This window comes from Bubalus bubalis, chromosome 1 (genome assembly GCF_019923935.1).
Source record: "Bubalus bubalis isolate 160015118507 breed Murrah chromosome 1, NDDB_SH_1, whole genome shotgun sequence".
Taxonomy (NCBI): Eukaryota; Metazoa; Chordata; class Mammalia; order Artiodactyla; family Bovidae; genus Bubalus; species Bubalus bubalis.
Window position 1 is genome coordinate 124,332,742 of NC_059157.1, and position 23,356 is coordinate 124,356,097.

The window sequence follows — 23,356 nt, forward strand, 5'->3', positions numbered from 1 at the left end:
TCTATCATGGTACAGCTAGTCTGTAGAGTATGCTGTGCTTATTTTTAAAATGTGCTCTTATGGAGATTTAAGTCTCATTATAACAGATTTTTTTCTGTACAAGGCCAAGAAAAGGGGACAATAAATACCTTGAGCTCTTTGAGTTCAGTAAGTCTATTCCTAAAAGTGGAAATCTGGCTTTACAAAGATGAGATTCCATTGCCTGATTCATAAGCATTTAAAATCCTGATATATATCTTGTACCTTCACCAGGATGAAAAAATGACCAAGGGAAAAATCACCAACAGCATCTCTGATGAGGCCTAGCAATCCCCTTGGTGGTTATCTGGCTGGAATCCTCTCATCCTAAATCCACTGCCAAGTGGGTAGGTCCATAAGTTAATTGCTGCTCATTGTCTGCATTCCCCTGACAGCTTGTTCAAACTTGTATTAAAACACACAAACACCACATTTTAGCTATCTGTTTATAGGTCTGTTGTACCCATTAGATAGGTCAGAGACTATTACTAGCCCTTGAAGGATGTTTTCACTGGTTTTGATTTTTTTTAATAATTTTGTGTTCTTTATTATAAATTCACATTGATATCCCAAAATAATTATATTAAGTAAGAGAGAGAAAATTCTATTTAGATATAATATAAAAAGCAGAAAAAGTTCACTTTGTCCTCAATGAATATAAACCCTCTATTGACAAATCTCAGGCCATGTTCACATGACACTGCTCTTTGTGACTCTGAAGCAATGTTTGCTCAGACCACATAACCTGCCAAGAGTACGCATAGCAACAAGACACAGTTAACTGTTACCCTGCAGCCTTCTAAACATTATATTGCTCACAAAGCTGTCACCTGTCAACTGTACTATTTGCACCCTACTATCACATTACTGGTTGTAAACTAGTTCAGAGCTTTTGCATAGAGTTTGAAGGCTATAATTTGAATTAACATTATTGAATTTAGATAATATTATTGCAAATTAAAGTTTCCAAGTTAATCTTCGTTTATCTGATAATTAATTTCCATCTTAAATTTCTATTAAACCCAAGATCTACTTCATCTTCGGGTTAAAATACAAGGATATTGCTAAATTCAGTTAAATTGCTCAGTCACTGGAAAAATAAAGGGAGGAAGAAGAGGTACAACTTTTCCTTTTCAAGGATCATAAGATGCAGTTTTTAAAAACAAAGAAACTCAATGCATTATAGCTCTGAAATTATAGTTTCTGGTTAATGCCAATCCAAGAGCCTGGAGAAGCTTCTCAGCATTTAAAATGGCATAAAAAACAGACAGGCTTCTCATTAGAATGTGTTATAAATTCAAGTTATGTAAGAGAGGCTAGTTTTGCAATTTCACATTTAATAGCAAAACAATTGAAACCATTTTCAACCAGTGACCTTTTTCTTAAGTCATGTTGGAAGTTGTTCCACTTTTATTTCAAGATTTTGAAACAGAGACAAAATCTGTAGAAGCGTCGACCAATAGCCGCTGAGTAAAAACGAGCCAGGCTGTTTCGGATCAGTTTCAGAATGACAGGGGTGGATGTTATTCCTTTTCAAATTTCTCTCGATGAGAGTGCTGGTGTTGCGCCTCCTGTATTTTTATCAATTACTGTTAAAAATAAGACAATGCCGTGTGTCAAAAATGTTCTACGTGGGCTAATATTCTGGGGAAATAAAACACACACACACACACACACACACACACACACATACTTTAAACATACATAAGGTAGTAGCTAACAACTTAATACACAAGTTTAATATCCAAGAGGCATGAAATTGTTAATGAAGTTATTTCTTCTAATGCAGAGCTGAAGCTGAAACTGAACCACCCTCTGTGAGTCTGCTTATCCACACCAATGACAAGGAACTTATTACTTCACAAGGCAGCCCCTTTCATGGCAGAAAAGTTGTAACTACTAGAAAGTTATGTAAGGCTGAAACCGGTATTCCCCTAAGAACCACCGATCAGTCCTGCCTTTGCCTTGGAATCATAAGCCTTCTTCTACACGGCAGCCCTCCAGATACTTAAAATATCTTTTTAGTTTCCTATTTCTTTTTTTCTGTGTCCCAAGTTTAGATAGTCTGATTCTTCTTTTTTCTCCAACTAGACTTACAGCTTGAGAACAGTAACTCAAACCAGCAGTTTTCAAACTTATTGTTAATAAAAACGGGTTTCTTCACACCAAATCTTTAATCTTCACACCAAAACCCCAAGAATAAAATAGACAAATTGATAAAGTGATTCCTCGGATTTATTTAAATCTTTGTCTTTTGACAGAATACACTTCAGGTGTGGGGGGGGGGGGGTGGAGTGGGGAGGGAGAAGTAGAAACCTATTTACCTCCAATAAGAACTCTGCACTGAGCCAGGTTGACAACCCTCTGCTTTAGAATATTACAGTGATTGTAGCAAATAAAGAACACAGATGGTGTCTTTCTTTATTTTCCTAGTGCCTAATACAGAACCTGTCCCATCATCAGGGCTCAGCACGTGATTATTATATAAAAGAGAAGGGAAAGATTTGGGAAGATGAAGAGTTAAATTCTGGTTCTGAATCATGTCAGTTCACATTTCAAACACTGTTCTCCACAATTTCTTATAATTAGAGTGACCATGCATCCAATTTATGCTGTTGTTCCAGTGTAATTATTAACAGTGCCCCTTTCACTCTCGGAAGAGTCCCAATTTAGACAATCCCTTATATATAGTCACTTTACTTATAATATAGTAATAATGAGAGTCAGTGAGTCCAAGAGAATTCTGAACATGTTAGGATCCTCTCACATAGGCTCCCTCTGGCCAAACACTTCCCATGCTTTCAGCTTGGAGCTTATTACTGCAATTGTTAAGTGGGCAGAGCAATCAGCAGTAAGGAGAGATCTTGGGGGCTACCCTGCTCCAGAAGCACGTGCTTTCCAGTAAGGAGGGAAGAAGGTACCAGAATGATCATGCAGGAGTAGAAAAATACAAGATATAGCAGAAATCTACAAGAAGCTAGCGACTACCGCCTCACTCAGCCTCTTTCTCCTGAAGCAAAGAACATCACCTTTTCCAAGAAAATCAGATTATTGACTTCAATTAAATCTTTACTACCTGTCCACTCCTGTCACCACAACCCTCAGTATTATAAGAAGTTTTATGTCTACTTCATTTTAAATAGGGCAGCAGGTTTGACTAACTCTGAAATCGGAATAGGAAAAATTAGGGAGTGGGCAAGAAACAGGAATAAAATGTGTCCAAATGTATTCACTAGCATACAAGAGTAAAGATGGAGAGATTATTTATCGATGTTTTACATTTTTAAACAGAGGTTACACAAAAGTTAAGGGAAATGAAGTCAAAAGAATTCAGTGCCAGCCCATAGGCTATATATCTATTTAATTTACTTTAAATAAACTATTTTATATTAATTTTCCTTGGAAGTTTGAAATGTATATTCCAGGGGCAGGGGAGGAGGCAAAGCATTCAAGACGGAAGGCTGACAACCCTTGCCAGAGACGGAACTCCCCCAGACACGGTGAGCACTCATAAAATCGCATGTCTCCTTGTCGTACTTTCCAAGATGTTTGAAACCAAAACAGTTTAGAACACTCTCCCAGCTCAGACTCTTTCCTCCTTATGGCAGTTTTTCTGATAAATAGGAATTCCCCTTAGGGACTCCCTAAAATAAAACTCTCGCCTTTCCTTCTGTTATATAATTAATTACACTGACAAATAGAGATCTAATGGAACATAATTGTGAATCCATCCTCAGTTTAGTATCAACTACACACAAAGCCTTGTGGAAGATACGCCCAAAACGTGACACCAAGAACCCTGACTGTCTTGGAAATGGTGGACAGGCACTCAACCTTGCCATAGTGCAGAGGCTGATTCTCAGGCAAGGGTTTCATTGCAAAAGAGATTCCACCAAAACATATGTACTGGCCTGAGACTTGGAAGACAACAGTAAGATGATAGCCATGCTCTGCCACTTTGGCGGACTTTCTGCTGGAAGCACAGTCATGGAGACAGGGAGTTTTCTGTATCCACATTCCCATATTCAGTCTTCAGCCTTGTGGTTATCAAGAAGCAACTGTGGCAGAGGGAGCAGCTGGACTCCAAGTTTAGGGTCCAGTTACTACTTTCCGCTGGTGGCTTCTTAATCTCTGGTTCATAAGCAGTGTGCTGTATCCTTGACCACAACAGTTCCATGGTAGCCTCATGAATCTCTACTGTCTTACACATAGTAATTTTGTGTGGCTCTGAGATTTATATTGGAAGCTCAGCCAACAGACTGCTCTATACAATTCTCCCAGTGATTCTGAAGCACCCAACACCCTGCATTAAAACTTTTCTGGTTAAGCTATCTAGAGTGGTTTGTCTCCCAGAAGAAACTCTGACTAACTTCTCTCACCCCACCTCCATATCCTTAAAATTCTATTTGCCAATAGACAGTAATGATGTATCTATTAGGATTTATCAACAAGCGTGCACGTGTGCATGCTCAGTCAAGTCCGACTCTTTGCAACCCACCAAGCTCCTCTGTCCATGGATTTTCCAGGCAAGAATACTGCAGTGGGTTGCCATTTCCTTCTCCAGGGGATCCTCCCGATCCAGGGATCGAATCCACATCTGCTGAATTGGCAGGCAAATTCTTTACCACTGAGCCCCCTGGAAAGCCCTCATCAACAAGAGACAGGTTCAAATCAGTCACTGTGCAAAGTGCGTGCAAGCCCTCTGATCTTCACTAGGGAGCAGACACGGTGCCAGCCATCTCAGAGCTCAGAGACTGGTGGAAAGAGGCTCAATGCAGCAGGGGAACTATGAAGTGACACAGAATGAGGCAGCAGGGAGTCTAATCCAACCCCAGCAACCTAGCTCCATTTTATCACTAACTGGCCACCTTTTCAAATCAAGGGGGCAAGATGGATGAAAGTCCCTTAAACTCTAACATTCCACAATTCTATGAGTCTTTGTACTTGTAAGGGAATTTACTTGGATTCAAGTCCTAACAAAACTTCCTAAATTTTCAGTTCCCTAAATCTTAAGGTCAGAACACAAAGGTCACACAACACAAAAACCTCAGAGAGTTAAAATAGGAACAGGAATCAGTGACCCCCAAATATGAAGCATTGTGGCAGCCTAAATCTAGAAAACCTCAGGGAAAAATATCTAAACTCATGGGTGCAGTGGTTGTGAAGAATACCAGAGAACAAACACATTTTCTTCAGGGTCTCTGTCTTCTCTGCAAAAGTCTGCCTCACTGCCTGGAGGAAAAGGTGTGGAGGGGGTGGGGATATTTACATGTAACTGTCTTCTCTGAAAGTCCTCAGACCAACAGTAAAGTGAAAGAAATATCAGGCAAATGAATAATGCTTAGATCTCTCAAGAAAAGTCACCAATTTCTTTGTGTCATGGACAAGAAAATCCCTGAGACCCATGTAAGAAAAGCAGTTCTGTGGACAGGAAAAAAAAAAAGTGTCAACAGAATCAAGGTCATGCATTTAAGGCAGTTTTGCTGCCAGTTCTGAGGGTGGCCTCAGGCCAGGGCTTTCCAGACCTCACGGGCCTTAGTTTCCTCATCTGTAGAACAGAAACAACAATCTCTGCCCTGCTGACCTCATAGGTGTTGGTGAGGACTAAGTGAAACACTGGACACAAGAGTATTGCATAAATAGCAGATGAAACAAATATATGAAGAAAGATTATTAGAAAGGCAATTCAAAGGAAAGCTGTGAATGGTAGTTTGCAAGTTCAGGCAGCAAAAGGAAATATAAATATAGCTGAGATTTTACAATTTTATAATCTGGAGGAAGAAATGGTGATCAGAAATGTGACAAACAATGACGTCCAAAAGAGAACAGAAACCAGCTCGGCTCTGTCATAATGGTCTCAGTTCCTGTACCTCACACAGCAATGGAAAGACTGCAGGGAGGGGCAGGGGCAGCCTTTGTGAGGGCAAGCCCGTCCATGACATGGAGACCTGGGCCAAGAAAAGGACGCCTCCACCTCAATCATTATCATAATCTCATGGTGTGTGTTCTCTAAGAATTTCTGTGTGGCTCCTTGCAAGTGATTTTACCACTCTCGGTCATATATCTTGGAAATAGAAACAACTATCATCACTCAAGAATGAAACATAATTCTGATCATTCTTTAAAGTACAATCTGAGGGACTCTCCTGGTGGTCCTGTGGTTAAAACTCTACTCTACCAATACAGGGGGCACGGGTTCAATCCCTGGTCGGGAACTAAGATCCTGCATGCTATGCCACATGGCAGTCAAAAAAATAAACAGAGCACAATTGGAGGGAATGAGGCTCAAGCTCTAGAGTTTCTCAACTAGGATGAACAGAAATGCAAAGGTAGATCTTGCCCACAATTGGATTTCAAGGCCCAAAGGGCATAGGTGGGTTCAGGTAACATACAGACAACAATTAACTCTACAGGAGCTGAAGGCAGTAAAGCGCCACTCAGGATGGGGAGACAAGCGGTCCTCCAAGCCTCAGTCTACTGGCAAGCAGCCAGCCTAGCACATAGGTAAGATATCGACTGACAATCAATTTGCAGGGTCTTGAGCAAAAAGTTAGAGGAAGAGTTATAATTCATGAAAGCAAAATGGCACCCTGTTGGTCTGCATTGGTCTGAGATACCACAGGTCTCCAGGGCGTTGGGACATCGGGTGACAAGAAGATGAAATAAGTGACATAAATTAATTCTGCTTGTAATTCACTGAAGAGGAAGCTCAATGGAAAACAAATATAGAAAAGAAGAAGAAGAAAAACACACACAGACACAACTTTAATAGTAGAGAAACGCAAATTAAAACAGCAAGGAGATACTACTTTTCACACATAGCTTGGCAAAAAAATTAAAAGACATAAAATTCACTTTGGGAACAGATGTGTGAGGAAACTGACACAATATTATGTTTCTTCTTACAAACAGTTGCATTCTCTATTCCTTTATTAAATGTGTGACTTATTTTACAGCTCCTTTGGTGCCACAGTGGCAGACTTGAGTAGTTGTGACAGAGTCACTCTGGCCTCAAAGCCTAAAATATTTGCTATCTGGTCGCTTACAGAAAAATTTTGCAAACTCCAGATCTAAACTAAAAAAAGTTACTGTTTCCAATTACTAAAGATACAATCAATCTGTTCTTTCATTAAAGTTTTTTGCTAGTTGTCTTTTTTTTTTTAACATGGCCTTTAATTCATAACAAGATCTATTTTGATACAACTCTTTTTCATTGTAGTCACACAAAGAGTTGTGTCTGACTCTTTGTGACCCATGAACTGCAGCAGGCCAGGCTAATGCCTACCAATTATCCCAGGCTTCCCAAGTAGTGCAGGGGTAAAGAATCCGCCTGCCAATGAAGGAGATACAGGAGACTGGGGATCTATCCCTGGGTTGAGAAGATCCCCTGGAGGAGGAAATGGCAACCCACACGGGTATTCCTACCTGGAAAATCCCATGGACAGAGGAGCCTGGTGGGCTACAATCCACAACTGATCACACATGCACATGCACACACACACATCAACTATCCCACGGCCTTTGGAAGAACTCTCCCTTTTCAGACTGTTTTAAGATGGTCCTTTTATTGCCAATTCCATTTGACCTGCAGTGGCTGTGTTTCTGGGTGGGTCATTCACCACAGTGGCCATCATCTATTGCAGCACAAACACTCCATCACTTCAGTTATGGTTCCCTTATGATCTAGCATCTGACCAGGCTGGTCCCTGCCCCTCATCACTCCTGTTTTTCAAATTTCTCTTAGCTATTTTGCCTGTTTATTACCAAGTCCATTTTAGAATTAAGATTCAAGAACAATTACCTTAAAAATTGTGCTGAGATTACATAAAATGGAGGGGGAAATAACTACTTAACAACTTTTATATTTCCATTTAGGAATAAAGTATGTCTTTCATACTTTATTCAAGGGCTTTTTAAAATTTATTCAAGGGCTCCTTCATAAGACTCAAACAGTTCTAGAAGTTCTTTGTACAAGCCATGCACAGTCCTGACTAAAATATTGACTCTTTGCTTTGCTGTGAATAAGTTTCCATAGATCACAAAGTAATTTTCATATGCCATAAACAAAATATAACTAGACATGAGGATACACGTTTAACCTCACAATAACCAAAAAATATACTAGTACCAGGAAGACAACATATCAAATGCTAGCAGCACTGGGGAGATGCTGAACCACTCACACATCACTGCTGCAATTACAGAAGCATTCTGTGCAAAACACAAGTCATTGGTGGATCTGAATAACTATAAAACGCTAACCTCTGGCCCTGAGGTCTCAACCCTGCAACATGTTTAAGATTTTTGACGAACTAAGCTATATTTATGCATAAAATGTCAATCACAGCAATATATAAAAATAATAGATGATATAACCACTCAATGAAATATTAAAGAGTTATAAAAATTATAATCTTTTAAGAATATGCAGCAATACAGAAAATGCTTACCATATGATGCCATATATGATACATAGCACTATGGTAATTTTTGCTAATAGCTAAACACTGGAAGGGAATGTACAAAAATGATAAGTTATATTAATACCTTTATCAAGGTAGCAGAATTATGGGCGACATTTTTCCTCCTAAAGGATCTCACTTTGATGCAATGTTGCAACATTATTTACAAAATTTTTTAAAAGAGGGGACCAACGTTAGATACCTTCTCGATCTAAAGTTTGCAATTCCTTTGATATTTAAGGTGGAAACATGAGAGTGAGGCATCTGATCTGACTCTTCTAAGGCCTACAGATTCAGTCACAGGCAAAATTAGGACTAAAACCCAGGTCTTCAGACTCAAGAGACAATATTCTTTCCCACAAACCATTTTGTGTTGTCATTTTTCTCAAACCAACTCTGAGGTCATTTTAAAATTTTTATATATACAAATAAGTAAATGAAAATAACAATGTTCAATTACCTCTGTAAGAGAATAACTGCTTTTTAAAATCCTACAAAATGCTTTGACGAACTAGAGATTGAATCAAACTTGTTTTCTAAACATGGCTATTTAGCGCAGTAGAGGGTATCAAAGTATGTCTTTTCTACAAAAGCTTCCTTAGTAGAAATAGTAATTTCCGCATAAAGTCATAGAGCAATTTCAGTGCTGAGTTAAGCATTAACTTGATAAAAAGGTAAATTTTGTCTTTGGATACTTCCTTTAGAACCCACAAAATCTAAACTTGAAGTATTATTACTTTAGGGGAAAAAATCCCTTCGAAATTCAAAGGCTAATGAGAACTAGTTCCTTAACTTTACTCACTGCAGCCTGACAACAAATTTGGCAGAAGAGGTATTTATATACCTGTATACACAATGGATAACCTAATTAGTTTCTAATATTCCATAATGCCCAAAGATAACATTTGGAGCCCACATGTATTCTAATGTTCTGTAAATTTTGAGAGGTTCTAATTAGGTCCCAGCGGAGGTAATATTTGGAAAGGAACAAGGTAAAAGAAATCATAAAACAAAGAAAGTCAAGAATAAATGGCTAGTGAGACAGAGAGACTGTGCATGCTTGTGTGTGTGCACACATGATTTAAGGATCATCTATCGAAAGCATACTTTTCAAGAAGCTGAGCAACCACCTCCAGCAACTGGTGAGATGGCTTTCTATTTCCTGATGTGCTACAGATCTCTCTCCTTAATTCCTATGGTTTTCCAAACACTGAGATACGCATCAATCATCCTCATACCTTTTTTTGTTCATCTTCTGGAAAAAAAAAGGCATAAATCTTTCATTCTACTTTTATTATTCAAATCATAATAAAATTAAAAGATTGAATGTTGGAATGAGGCAAAAGCCAGGTAAAATTCTGTATAACACATAAAGAACGTATGTGTCTGTGTGTATAGTCATTACTTTTAAACTTCATTTAAAAATTTTATATTATATAAAAGAAGAATCACCTCAGCAAGAGGAATCTGAGGGTTAAATAGACAATAAAAAATGAGCATACTGGCAACTTCCTGAGAATCCCAAACTCAAATTTCATCTTTCCTTCTCACATACTCTGATACAGTTTTGCACCTTAAATGTTGAAAGTATCCTAGCCCAGCTAGTACTAAAAACTTCCTGTTAACATGCTTGTCTCTTCCACTAGACACAGAGCTCCTTGAGGGCAGGAACTACACCTAAACCATGGTCTCAAGTCCTAGAGCTTCTTACACAATGACTGGTTAAAAAAAAACTTAAGTGGCAAACCATGCTAAGGAGATGAGGAAAAAGTATAGAAAACTGAGAATAACACTTACCCAAAAATCAATTTTAATGGATTATACGGATCCATACTGTCAACATTCAACATGATAAAACACACAAAGTAAATTTTCCACTAATACGTGGAAAAATGTCTTCTATACCTGGTGTCTGTCATTCCTGATTATGTCTAGGAACAAATGCACTACAAAAGAGTGAAAAGGAGAGTGCAATTTGAGGTAGAATAGGATGAAAGTGGGTTCAAAAATAGAATCCTAATGAAATTTTAATGTGATAACAGTCAGTAATTTCATCTTAAAAGCTAAAAAAAAAGAAAAGAAAGAAATTAAAAGGCAAGAAGATATACTAACAGCAATAAACCTGAGTGGAAAGTACAAAATTGGCACTGACCCAAAACCAGGATCCACACTGACCTGAACCAAATATAGACGGACCTTCTCTGGGCCTCAGCTCTCTATGAAGCAGTTGGATGCTACGTCCCTATAGGATTTAAGTGATGCTATTGGCATCATTTCCAGGGCAGAGTAAGAACATCCAGATATCAAGACAGACAGGCCTGATGGCATGAGGACGGCATACCGGCAGAAGGTAAGACATAAGGGAGGGGACCAATAAACTCAAAGAATAAATTTTTTACGGAGAGGTTAACATCGCACTAACACAGCAGTCCCCAGCATTTTTGGTACAGGGACCGGTTTTGTGGAAGACAATTTTTCCATGGACCTGGGAGGGGAGGTGGGGGATGCTTTAAGGAGGATTCAAGCATATCGCACTGACTGTGCTCCTATGAGAACCTGATGCCACTGCTGATCTGACAGGAAGTGGAGTTCAGGTGGTAATGAGAGTGAAGACGAGCGGCTGAAAATACAGATGAAGCTTCACGGCTTGTGAAGTTTCACAGCTCACCCTGTTGCTGTGTGGCCTGGTTCCTAACAGGACAGGGACCAGCAGCAGTCTAAGGCCAGGGGCTTGGGGATCCCTGTACTAACATGCAGGGAAAACCTCTTCATAATAAATGCTACATAAAAAAGAAAGTAGAAGAAAAGAAACAAGACTAATCATCATTGTGCAATGAACATCCAACATATACGGGTAATAATGAAGTTAATAAGGAAAAAAATTTATATAAAAAGGAAAAGTGGATATAAATGCAAGGAGCTTAAGAGTTTACCTGGAAAGTGAAAACAAAACAAACAAAAAAATTGCAATTACTGTATTATAAATGTGGGTAAAAGTGATTTCTTAAAGATTCCCTTTAAAGAGCTTTCATATCCATCACCGGAGAAGGCAATGACACCCTACTCCAGTACTCTTGCCTGGAAAATCCCATGGACGGAGGAGCCTGGTAGGCTGCAGTCCATGGGGTCGCTGAGGGTCGGACATGACTGAGCAACTTCACTTTCACTTTTCACTTTCATGCACTGGAGAAGGAAATGGCAACCCACTCCAGTGCTCTTGCCTGGAGAATCCCAGGGACGGGGGAGCCTGGTGGGCTGCCGTCTGTGGGGTCGCACAGAGTCGGACACGACTGAAGTGACTTAGCAGAAGCAGCATATCCATCACCATAGTCAAAAAGTCAATACCAACTGTGTGGCACAGATCGGGTAGGTTATTGTTAACCTCATTTTATAGACTTGGAATTTGATGTTGAGAGAAAACCAATCAATAAATCACACAAATAATAACAAAGCCTGGACTCAAAGAACAGCTCTGTTGATTTCTAAATAGAGTTCCACTGCATCGTGACACCTCCATTCCAGTTTTAGTAAATATACAAGTGACCTGGATGAACACATGTTTAAATCACAAAAGGAAATTTACAGATTAGGGTCTGGTAGACAATGGCCAGGTTAGTAACAAAAGGGTTATCTAGGCAGATGCAGCTTGAGATAGATGTCACCCTTTAGAATGAAAGGAGAAAGAGGACTTTTTTCTCTCTCTAAAAGCTCCATGACCCATCGCATCTGCTGCTCTGTGTTCAGTGTATCCTGACAGTCCCCAACTTTAGCCCTGACATTTCTTCAAAATATTAGTCTTGAAGATACTATAATTCATTTGCCATACTTTCAAATCGGAAAAGCTAAAGAAAAAAAAAACCTCCATTCTGCCCTATACCCACATAACAGGGAGCTCCCTTGAGTATGCCTATTTCAGTGATTGGCACCCTCCAGTCTCTAAAATAAGAAGTCAGAGGGCCTCCTCTGTAGGAGGGTAAGGCATTGGCTTCAGGAACTCTGCTTTCCCTCAACATTGTTTCCTGTGTGGCAGCTCCACCAAGGACCTGCTGGGATGGCGAGGTGTTGACCACAGAGGACTAGGAAAGCTCCCAGGTCCCCTACCATAAAACCACCCTAGGAACATTAAAACATTCAGTCACTAATGATTCCATCTCAGAGCAATGAGGTTAGTGTGCAATAATACTTAAGGGAAGAAAGGAAGGGGAGAGAGGAACAAACAGGAGAGGGGAGAAGAAAAGGAGTCAAGAAGGGGTGCGGGCAAGATGAGAATCAGAAGCAGAACCTAAGGTCAAAAGGGAGCATTTTGAATTTAATTTTAAAACCTGTGTTCAAGTCTCATGGTGTGATTTTGGGTTTATTTGTATCATTGTCACACATTGACAGCTATGTGTTTTTAATCACAGCTCCATACTGAACATGTTTCACTTCTCTCTGGGCTTCTTCTGCACATTTATCAAAGGAGGGTCGATCAACTGCAGAATCTAAACAAGGTTAAAAGAGAGGAACACAAAGGACATGAAGGGTGACCGTGCATAAGAGTGAGGAGCACGGGCTCTGGGTCAGACACTGCAGGGTCTGTCACCAACCAGCTCTGTGATCTCGGGCAAGTTGCTGATTGCTGTATGATTCAGTTCAAAATCCATGAGAATGAATTGTAAAAATTTAATGATCTAAGTAGAGGAGCTCAATACCTTAGTACATATAAGAGATTTTTCCTCTCAGGAGGGACACACAAACCATTTAAGAATCTTACAGACACTGGGGGAATGGGGATATGCCCCCACATAAATTTAGAGAATTATGCAAACAATTTCAGGATGCTCATGGACCACTAACCCTTAGGTTAATAATCCATGAACCAGATGCTCTGTCAGCTCAGAAACACATGATGAGTGATTTCTGTTGGGCTTTAAGACAACAAAACATTTGCCAACTACACTTGGGATACTTTAACTTTCATTTGACTGGAAGGAATCTATCAAATTAATACAGGGAGTATAGCCAAGGCCACAAATTCAAAGGAAATCAAAACAAAGTAGGACTCTACGATGGGTTGAATAGTGTTCCCTACAAATATATATGTACTGAAGCTCAAACATCCAATATGATGATATTTGAAGACAGGGACTTTGGGAAGCAATTAGGTTTTGATGAGGGTGGCGGCTATGATTATGAAATTACTGCCCCTATAAGAAATTAGTGCCCTCTGGCTTCCCTGGTGGCTCTGAGGTTAAAGCGTCTGCCTGCAAGGCGGGAGACCTGGGTTTGATCCCTGGGTCGGGAAGATCCCCTGGAGAAGGAAATGGCAACCCACTCCAGTATTTTTGCCTGGAGAATCCCATGGACAGAGGAGTCTGGTGGGCTACAGTCCACAGGATAGCAAAGAGTCGGACACGACTGAGCGAGCGACTTAACTTATAAGAAAAGACACCAATGAACTTGCTCTCCCTCCCCTTTCCATGTGGGGACACAGTGAGAAGCTGGTCTTCTACAAATGAGGAAATTATACCACACCAGAACTTGACCATACTGGTACCCTTATTTCAGACTTCTACCATCCAGAAACAAATAATAATAATAAGTTTCTGTTGTTTAAGCCACCCAGTCTATGGTATTTTGTTATGGCAGCCCAAACTGACTAATACAGACTTTGTATCAGAAACAGCACATGACAACTGTACAGACAAATGGGCCAGCAGAGAGCGTTTTTTCATGATGTGATAAGTACCTAGCAGGCTTTACCATGCAAATATCACCTTATCCCAAATACCCAAGGAACAGTATTTTTAATTATAACCTATACAGTTCAGTTCAGTCACTCAGTCATGTCCAACTCTTTGCGACTCTGTGGACTGCAGCATGCCAGGCCTCCCTGTCCATCGCCAATTCCCAGAATTTATTCAAACCCATGAGTAGGTGATGCCATCCAACCATCTCATCCTCTGTGGTCCCCTTCTCCTCCCACCTTCATCTTGCCCAGCATCAGGATCTTTTCAAATGAGTCAGTTCTTTGCATCAGGTGGCCAAAGTATTAGAGTTTCAGCTTCAACATCAGTCCTTCCAATGAATATTCAGGACTGATTTCCTTTAGGATGGACTGGTTGGATCTCCTTGCAGTCCAAGGGACTCTCAAGAGTCTTCTCCAACACCACAGTTCAAAAGCATCAATTCTTCAGAGCTCAGCTTTCTTTATACTCCAACTCTCACATCCATACATGACTACTGGAAAAACCATAGCCTTGACTAGATGGACCTTTGTTGGAAAGTAATATCTCTGCTTTTCAATATACTGTCTAGGTTGGTCATAACTTTTCTTCTAAGGAGTAAGCATCTTTTAATTTCATGGCTGCAATCACCATCTGCAGTGATTTTGGAGCCCCCCAAAATAAAATCTTTCACTGTTTCCAATGTTTCCCCATCTATTTGCCATAAAGTGATAGGACCAGATGCCAAGATCTTAGTTTTTTGAATGTTGAGCTTTAAGCCAACTTTTTCACTCTCCTCTTTCACTTTCATCAAGAGGCTCTTTAGTTCTTCTTCACTTTCTGCCATAAGGGTGGTGTCATCTGCATATCTGAGGTTACTGATATTTCTCCTGGCAATCTTGATTCCCTCTTGTGCTTCATCCAGCCCAGCGTTTCTCATGATGTACTCTGCATATAAGTTAAATAAGCAGGGTGACAATATGCAGCCTTGATATACTCCTTTCCCTATTTGGAACCAGTCTGTTGTTCCATGTCCAATTTTAACTGTTGCTTCTTGACCTGCATACAGATTTCTCAAACAGGAGGTCAGGTGGTCTGGTATTCCCCTCGCTTTAAGAAGTTTCCACAGTTTCTGGTGATCCACGCAGTCAAAGGATTTGGCATAGTCAATAAAGCAGAAATAGATGTTTTTCTGGGACTTTCTTGCTTTTCGGATAATCCAACAGATGTTGGCAATTTGATCTCTGGTTCCTCTGCCTTTTCTAAAACCAGCTTGAACATCTGGAAGGTCATGGTTCACATACTGTTGAAGCCTGGCTTGGAGAATTTTGAGCATTACTTTACTGGCGTGTGAGATGAGTGCAATTGTGCGGTAGTTTGCGCATTCTTTGGCATTACCTTTCTATGGGATTGGAATGAAAACGGACCTTTTCCAGCCCTGTGGCCACTGCTGAGTTTTCCAAATTTGCTGGCATACTGAGTGCAGCACTTTCACAGCATCATTTTTTAGGATTTGAAATAGCTCAACTGGAATTCCATCACCTCCACTAGCTTTGTTTGTAGTGATGCTTCCTAAAGCCCACTTGACTTCCCATTTCAGGATGTCTGGCTCTAGGTGAGTGATCATACCATCGTGATTATCTGGGTCATGAAGATCTTTTTTGTATAGCTCTTCGGTGTATTCTTGCCACCTCTTGTTAATATCTTCTGCTTCTCTTAGGTCCATACAATTTCTGTCCTTTATTGAACCCATCTTTGCATGAATTGTTCCCTTTGAATCTCTAATTTTCTTGAAGAGACCTCTAGTCTTTCCCATTCTATGGTGGTGGTTTAGTCACTAAGTCGTGTCTGACTCTTGTGACCCCTTGGACTGTAGCCTGCCAGGCTCCTATGTCCATGGGATTCTTCAGACACAAATACTGGAGTGGGTTGCCATTTCCTTCTTCATACCATTCTATTGTTTTCCTCTATTTCTTTGCATTGATCACTGAGGACGGCTTTCTTATCTCTCCTTGCCATTCTTTGGAACTCTGTATTCAAATGGGTATATCTTTCCTTTTCTCCTTTGCCTTTCTCTTTTCTTCTTTTCACAGCTATTTGTAAGGCGTCCTCAGGCAGCCATTTTGCTTTTTTGCATTTCTTTTTCTTGGGGATGGTCTTGATCCCTGCCTCCTGTACAATGTCACAAACCTCCATCCATAGTTCATCAGGTACTCTATCAGATCTAATCCCTTGAATCTATTTCTCACTTTCACTGTATAATCATAAGGGATTTGATTTAGGTCATACCTAAATGGTCTAGTGGTTTTCCCTACTTTCTTCAATTTAAGTCTGAATTTGGAAATAAGGAGTTCATGATCTGAGCCACAGTCAGCTCCTGGTGTTGTTTTTGCTGACTGTGTAGGGCTTCTCCATCTTTGGCTGCAAAGAATATAGTCAATCTAATTTCAGTGTTGACCATCTGGCGATGTCCACGTGTAGAGTCTTCTCTTATGTTGTTGGAAGAGGGTGTTTGCTATGACCAGTGTGTTCTCTTGGCAAAACTCTGTATAGGTTTAATTTTTTTTTTTACATGCTTCTAATAGTTTTAAAAAAAAGTTATAGCAGAAAAAGTCACCTGTGCTTTTTCTACTCACTTCAGCTAACAAACATAAATATTAAGAGGCAATGAAATATGAGAAAAAATTACTTGGGAGGTAACTGTTCTTGATTTCACACCTGGCTTTCTACAACCAACCTGGGTGACCTTATAGTTTTAAATACCATTTGTCTTCATCTTTTATCTATTGAGTCACGATATATCTGCATTCTGAAAGAAATTTAAACTTACTCCTAATTTTCACAATCTACTCCAAATTATATTTCCAGCTATATTTACCATAGTATCTCTGACAGCAGGTCCTACTCTGCAGACACAATATTTTTACCTCAAGCCTCTCAAATACCCCAAACTGTCCAAAGCAGTTCTTTCTCTTAGCTCATCCTAATGCATCATTTTGGGGTGAACTTCCTTCCATTCTCCAGTAATCAAAAACCTACTTATCATGCCACAGCATGGATGAAACTGAAAAATATTACGGCAAGTGATAGAAACCAGTCACAAGACAGCCCATATTACGTGACTGCACTTATATGAAATGCCCGGACTGGGCAACTCTAGACAGCAGGAAAGGAGTGACTGTCAAAAGGTACAAGGTTTCTTCTGGAAGTGACGAAAATGTTCCAAACTGATTTTGGTGATGGTTGTGCAAAATAAAAACCATTGAATTGTATACTTTAAAAGAGTTAATTGTATGACATATGAATTAGATCTCAATAAAGCTACTATCTGAAAGAAAAAAGAAGAAAAAACTTGTCCATCCAACTTGGCTTTTCAATTGCTGTATAAATGTACTCTCCCCACCCCGTCAGAATTAAAATCCTTCAATTAAAGCCCCTCAACATGTCATTTGTGCCTCTGGTTAGCGTATTTCATTTTGGCTGGCAATACAGTTATGTTCAGTCATTCCCATGTCTGCCTCCCCCACTAAGCTGTAAGGGCTTTCAGAGAAAGACAACCTGTGTCAGACCTTTCCATACCCAGGCCTCTGCTAACCATTAGGTTATTTTGCTCATATCAGAAAATCGCATCCAATCTCGGCTTGACCAATACAGGAGGGGGCAGGATTTGAGTCCCACTTGCCTCCTGGCCTGAAGCAGGACAGAATTCGAATGGCAGAATAAGCAGCTCTGCCTCTGCCCTTCTGCTTCTCACTTCCAACAGTCCATTAAAATATGTAACCCAAGGAAGACATTCTGAATAGATAAATACATGCAGAAAGAAGATGATACATCTGAAATCATTTCTTACAATAAGACACTCCCAGATTCCAGCAAAAAGCTCAAGGCATGGGTATTCCAGTTTTTTCTCTACCTGTTATTTATTTTTGTGTTACTTACAATGACATGAAAAGTGTTTTTCTTATTAATTGGATTCAAAGATCTTGGGTGTACATATGAAATACAGTGAATTATTTTAACACATCTAGAAAGTAGTAAGGAAAACAGAGGTTTGTTTTTTTTTTTTTAAGTCGGTTTACAACTACTAAACCAGGTCATGATATACAAAAGCCCACCATTTATAGAGTGAAAAGCAAGAAAATACCCTGAAAGGAGTTTTATCACCAACCTAGCTTTTAAGACGTTCTTGCTTATCTCAATTCCCACAGCACTTGAGCTGAGCACTGACCATTATCTACCTTGTATGATATGTGTCTGCCCAAGCCCACTCCCCTATTCTCATCTTTCCCTAATTCCAACTCTTTGGGGAAACATACCTCACCAACAAACCAGACCAAGAAAAAAAAAAGTTTAATATTCCCGTCACACCCGGTACCTTTGCTCTGTGGCACCTATCATAGCCATAATTATGTAATTATCTGAGAAACTATGAATGTGGTGGTTGTCACTCCTGGACCAAAAGTCCTATGTTGAGAGGGCTTGAATCAGCTGGTATCCGCTGTTCTAGTACTTGGTCATGGTGGGCACTCAAGAACTGTTGATTGACAAAGTGAATTCTCCCCCTCCAAAGAACTGAAAGAAAGTGAAAGTGTTGGTCACTTAGTTGTGTCCAACTCTTTTACGACCCCATAGACTGAAGCCAGCCAGGCTCCTCTGTCCATGGGATTTCCCAGGAAAGAATACTGGAGTGGGTCGCCATTCCCCTCTCCAGGAGATCTTCCTGACCCAGGGATCGAACCCTGGTCTCCTGCATTGCAGGCGGATTCTTTACCATCTGAGCCACGAGGGAATTAGGTCTTTATAAACAAGGATTGTGTCAAACTCATTTTGGTATCACTGTTGTGTCTGATAGGTAGGAAATATCACATAATTCATATGTAGATGAAGGCATCAGTGAATGCCAGAGTGAGTCACTTATGGGGATTGAAAGGTGTGTGAATGGTAAAATAAGCACACTGCATGAATTAGGAGTTAAAGGCAACCTTCCAAGAAAGCTAGTCCCAGTAAAAGGCCTTGGAACAGCATCACACAAAGAAGAAAGACAGCCTCTGAGATGGAAGACATCTGCCATCTACAATTTATGTTGATTTCCTTGGGCTCTAAGAGTCAGTTTTCTCCCAATTTCAATGGGTGTGACTCTTTCTCAGATGCAACTGGGCTACAAATCTTGGGTTACATCCAAGCAGAATCCAAGAAAATCAGGTCTTAAGAAAAATAAAACAACAGCAAAGCAAAAACAGGTTGAAGCAGCTGGGAGACTCTGGTGGAAAGTCTTCCACCAGAACTCACTCTGGTAAAGTCAAGCAGCCATGAGAAAATCGGAGTGTACAAGCCATGCGGGCTGCAACTTGTCTTGTCTCCCCTGTGGAGACTTGTCCAGAGTCACACCACAGCAACCTCAACTGGCTTTTGATGTGAAGAGGCCATCCCGTCAAACACACTTTGGGGAGAAGCCAATGGCAGGCCTCCCTAAGGGGTTCGAAGAATCTAAGGTTGGCCAGAAAACAAACGGTGCACATACCAGGGGACACTACCATGTGCCAGCCCTGCTTTGGACACTGGAAATATACTTTCCAGCACCAAAAACCTGCAATCAGGATGCTGAGAATCTAATTGTGGAGTTAAAACCTAAACCACTACCAAAAACCTAAACAGCTAAATGATAATCATGGAGCTGGTTAGATGAGGAATCTGATAACATAACACATTTGGGATCTCTGGAGAGTTCTTCAAATTCATCTAGCTGTGGTCATTCTGGGGCACCAGAGCAGAGTTTGAATCCCAGCTCCACCACTCACTGGCTGTGCAGCCTTGGGAAAGTTACTTGAGCTCTCTGTGCTTACGTGTGTCCTCATTTGTAAAATGAAACTGATGATGGCCTTAAGTTTAAATGTGAGCTCTGATTACTGATCAGTGACTGAATTGGCGAGGTTGCAAAAACAAACAAACAAACAAAAAAAACTTCCAAGCAGAACAGAAGCACCCTTACATTCAATCAGAGTCCAAGCATTTCCTTTACAAAGAATGCATCTCAGGCTCAGGGAACAAAGATACGTGCCCACTACCTCTGAGTAAATCACCAGCCAATTCAGGTTAGCAGCCAGGCCTGGTGATTTATAATGCCGGGAGCTATTCAGGTCTACAGTTAGAACTGTGAACTAATAGATGTGTAAGGTGTAAAGTGGTACTGGATGCAAAATCAGCAGCATGGATGTGTCTGCATTATCATTTACTTGATTGCTATAAATAGGTTTACACTATTTATAGGGTGCTTTACAGTTTACAAGGCCTGTTCATATCCATTATCTCTTTCGATCCACGCAGTTCCAGGAATCATGATTCCCTGAGCCCTGATGAAAAGATGGGGTCAAATGAAGCTCAGAGAGCTTTTTTAGTCTCCCCAAGATCCCACAGCTAGTTAACAGAGAAGTGCAGCCCAGAACCCATATTTTCCACTATTGAGTTTAACGCCCTTGCCTTCTTAATACACCACAGTTACGGCAAGCACCAGATTACAGATTCCACAGTAGCGTTTTAATAGGGAAGCCCTTCTTAAGATCACTAACCACCAAATCTTTCTACCTAAAGGATAAAACTCAAAGTCATGAGGATCTGATTTTGCTTTTGTTACAGTTGGGCAAAGCCTCATCTCCCTTGGATGGGAGGCTTCTTTCCTGTCTTTGAAGTGAGATAGCCTTCTGGCTGAAGACACAGGAGATGGAGAAAGGAGCTGGTGCAACTGGGAGAGCTGGGGAGCAGGGAGGAGGAAAGAAGGAGCCACAGGATGATGTAGAAGCAGGGAATGGGGAGGAGGAAAGAAAGAACCGCAGGACGATGTATAACTAAGCTACAGCCCTCAAGCACTTGGTGATGAGCCAGTTTTCTCCTTATGTCGAAAACCTTAAACATCACCTTGCTGTAGTGAATATCTCAGCCTCAAACAAAGGAGATTCAAATGTGCAGCAGGACCCTGTTTTTCACACATATTTCTTCTGTTGAAGTAATTTAATTTCTCAAGTAAGCAGTATCAAAGAACTAGCCTGAGGTGGGTGAAGTTCTTTTTATTAAAAAAAAGAAAAGAGAGAGACAACATAGGGACTATGGAGGATCTTCTTACCTTGAGGGTAAAAGAGTTTCTAACTATGAGCCTTTATCCATAATTGAGGGTTTCCCACGTGGCTCAGTGGTAAAAAAAATTCACCTCCAGGGCAGGAGACATGGGTTCAATCCTTGGGTTGGGAAGATCCCCTAGAAAAGGAAATGGCTACCCACCCCAATATTCTTGCCTGGGAAATTCCATGGACAGAGTGGCCTGGCTGGCTACAATCCACGGGGTCACATAGAATTGGACATGACTTAGGGACTAAACAACAGCAACAATCTGTCACTGATGTGTGTATAATACATATCTATCTACTATCTAATCAAGATAAGCAATTTACTCCTTTCTAACAGCTGTTGTTGTTCAGTTGCTATGTCCAGCCATTTGCAACCCCATGGACTGTAGCAGAGGGTACAATAAACAAAAAGGTACAAAACTTAATTCAGTAAGTAAGTGAGAGTTCTTGATTTTAGTTTTGGCTTTGTTACTAATTACTAAAGACACTTAGAAAGGTCACCAAAGCCTTCTGGGCCTCTGTTTCCTCATCTGTCGAGTGCAGGCTTGGACAAGATCAACACGGAGCCTTTCAGCATTAAAGAAAAAAAAAAATTAAAAAAAAAGCTAATATCCTAAATAAGCAGGAAAAAAATGTCATGATGGTCAAGCCAACTATTTCAAAAAGTTAAAGAAAGTGTTGTTTCCTCCACAAGCCCTGGTTTTGATTGCAAGAAACATGTCAGTTTAAAAGCAGCCATATTTATGCGTTTGATGGTGAGAAAGGCTCCCACCAAAAGCCATAAAGTTTTGCTTAAAAACAAGCTATTTTCAGGAATAACTCTCCAAGTTAAAGCCCTAATTCACAAAATTGGGTTTGGCTGGCATAACACTGTCTTCTTTCTGCAATTATTAGTCTCTAAAAGGTTTTTTTTGTTGTTGTTGTTGTTTTTCTTTTCCTCACAACATTTCATTTGAAAAGTGTTTGATCCTGAAATAAACCTGTAATTTCTCCTATGGAGAAGGTAGGGCAAGTGGAGGTCTATAGTTTAGCCCAAATGACTTTATATTTCACACAAGATTATTACAAGACAACAGATGTGAACCTTAAGATTTTTAACAATAAAATCATGCTATCCAAAGAATGTTCCATAAAACACTAGTCTGGAAAATCATCCACAAAATGGTTCCATGATAAAATAAATTTGACAAAACTTGAACTTCACAAAACAGGAACGGTGTGGTTATCTTTTTATCTGAAGGTGTTCCAAAATGGAGATTGCTACTGATTCCGGGGACTTCCCTGGTGGCCCAGTGGTTAAGATTCCACACTCCCCATGCAAGGGGCCAGGCTCCATCACTGGTTAGGGAACTAGATCCCACATGCTACAACTAAGACCTGGCACAGTTAAACAATTTATTTAATTTTTAAAAAGCAACTGATTCCCACTTGATTTGAACATTTGGAGCTAGTATCCCACGGAGGAAGTTTTAGGAAATGTTGCCAACAGGCTATGACAAGGATATAACTTTATCCCTGATAGGATCCCTACCCCTGAAAGGTAAGGTCTACAATTCAATTAGGAATTTGTGTGTTTAACTCTATCTATCTACACCTGATTTTATAATAGATGTAACTATAACCAACTGAAAACTTTGACAAAGTGATTTCTTACTTCTTGAGACTTTCTTAAAAATATAGGAGCCTCATCCCAGGAGGGCTGAGTTTTCCATATGCTACATATACATTCTGTGATGCCAGGCAAGACTAGAGGAACTTTTTACCCTCTTTCCATCTTTACTTTCTTTCTAATTATTCACAGATTTAACACAGAATCCATTTTCCTCACGGCAGAGAAACAATGAGAAAATAACAGGCAGAGAGAGCTAACAAAGTAATTCAAACTGATGCTTCCTCGTCTAAGAAAAAAAGCCGACCGCACACATCAGTTTTCATCTCAGGGCCTCAGTTTTCTCACACTCAGAATGAGTTAAGTGGATTTCACGGTCTCCATCTCATGGTTCTATAGGGTTTTTGGTTTTTAGGGTTTTTTTCTATAGGTTCATGGTTTTTA

General features: G+C 40.1%; 1 protein-coding gene across 14 annotated transcripts in view; it reads right to left on the bottom strand.

Moving 5' to 3' along the window:
- The window catches only part of LOC102391153 (LIM domain containing preferred translocation partner in lipoma), a 756,640-nt gene that overhangs the window by 522,052 nt on the left and 211,232 nt on the right, over positions 1-23,356 (bottom strand). The window contains exon 1 of one of the 14 annotated variants that reach the window (XM_044938069.2): positions 1,394-3,365. The exons of the other annotated variants lie outside the window; for them this stretch is intronic. The gene's annotated coding sequence lies outside the window, so the exon portion shown is untranslated. Of the gene's footprint in view, positions 1-1,393; positions 3,366-23,356 lie in introns of those variants that run through there. 14 annotated transcript variants of the gene reach the window in all.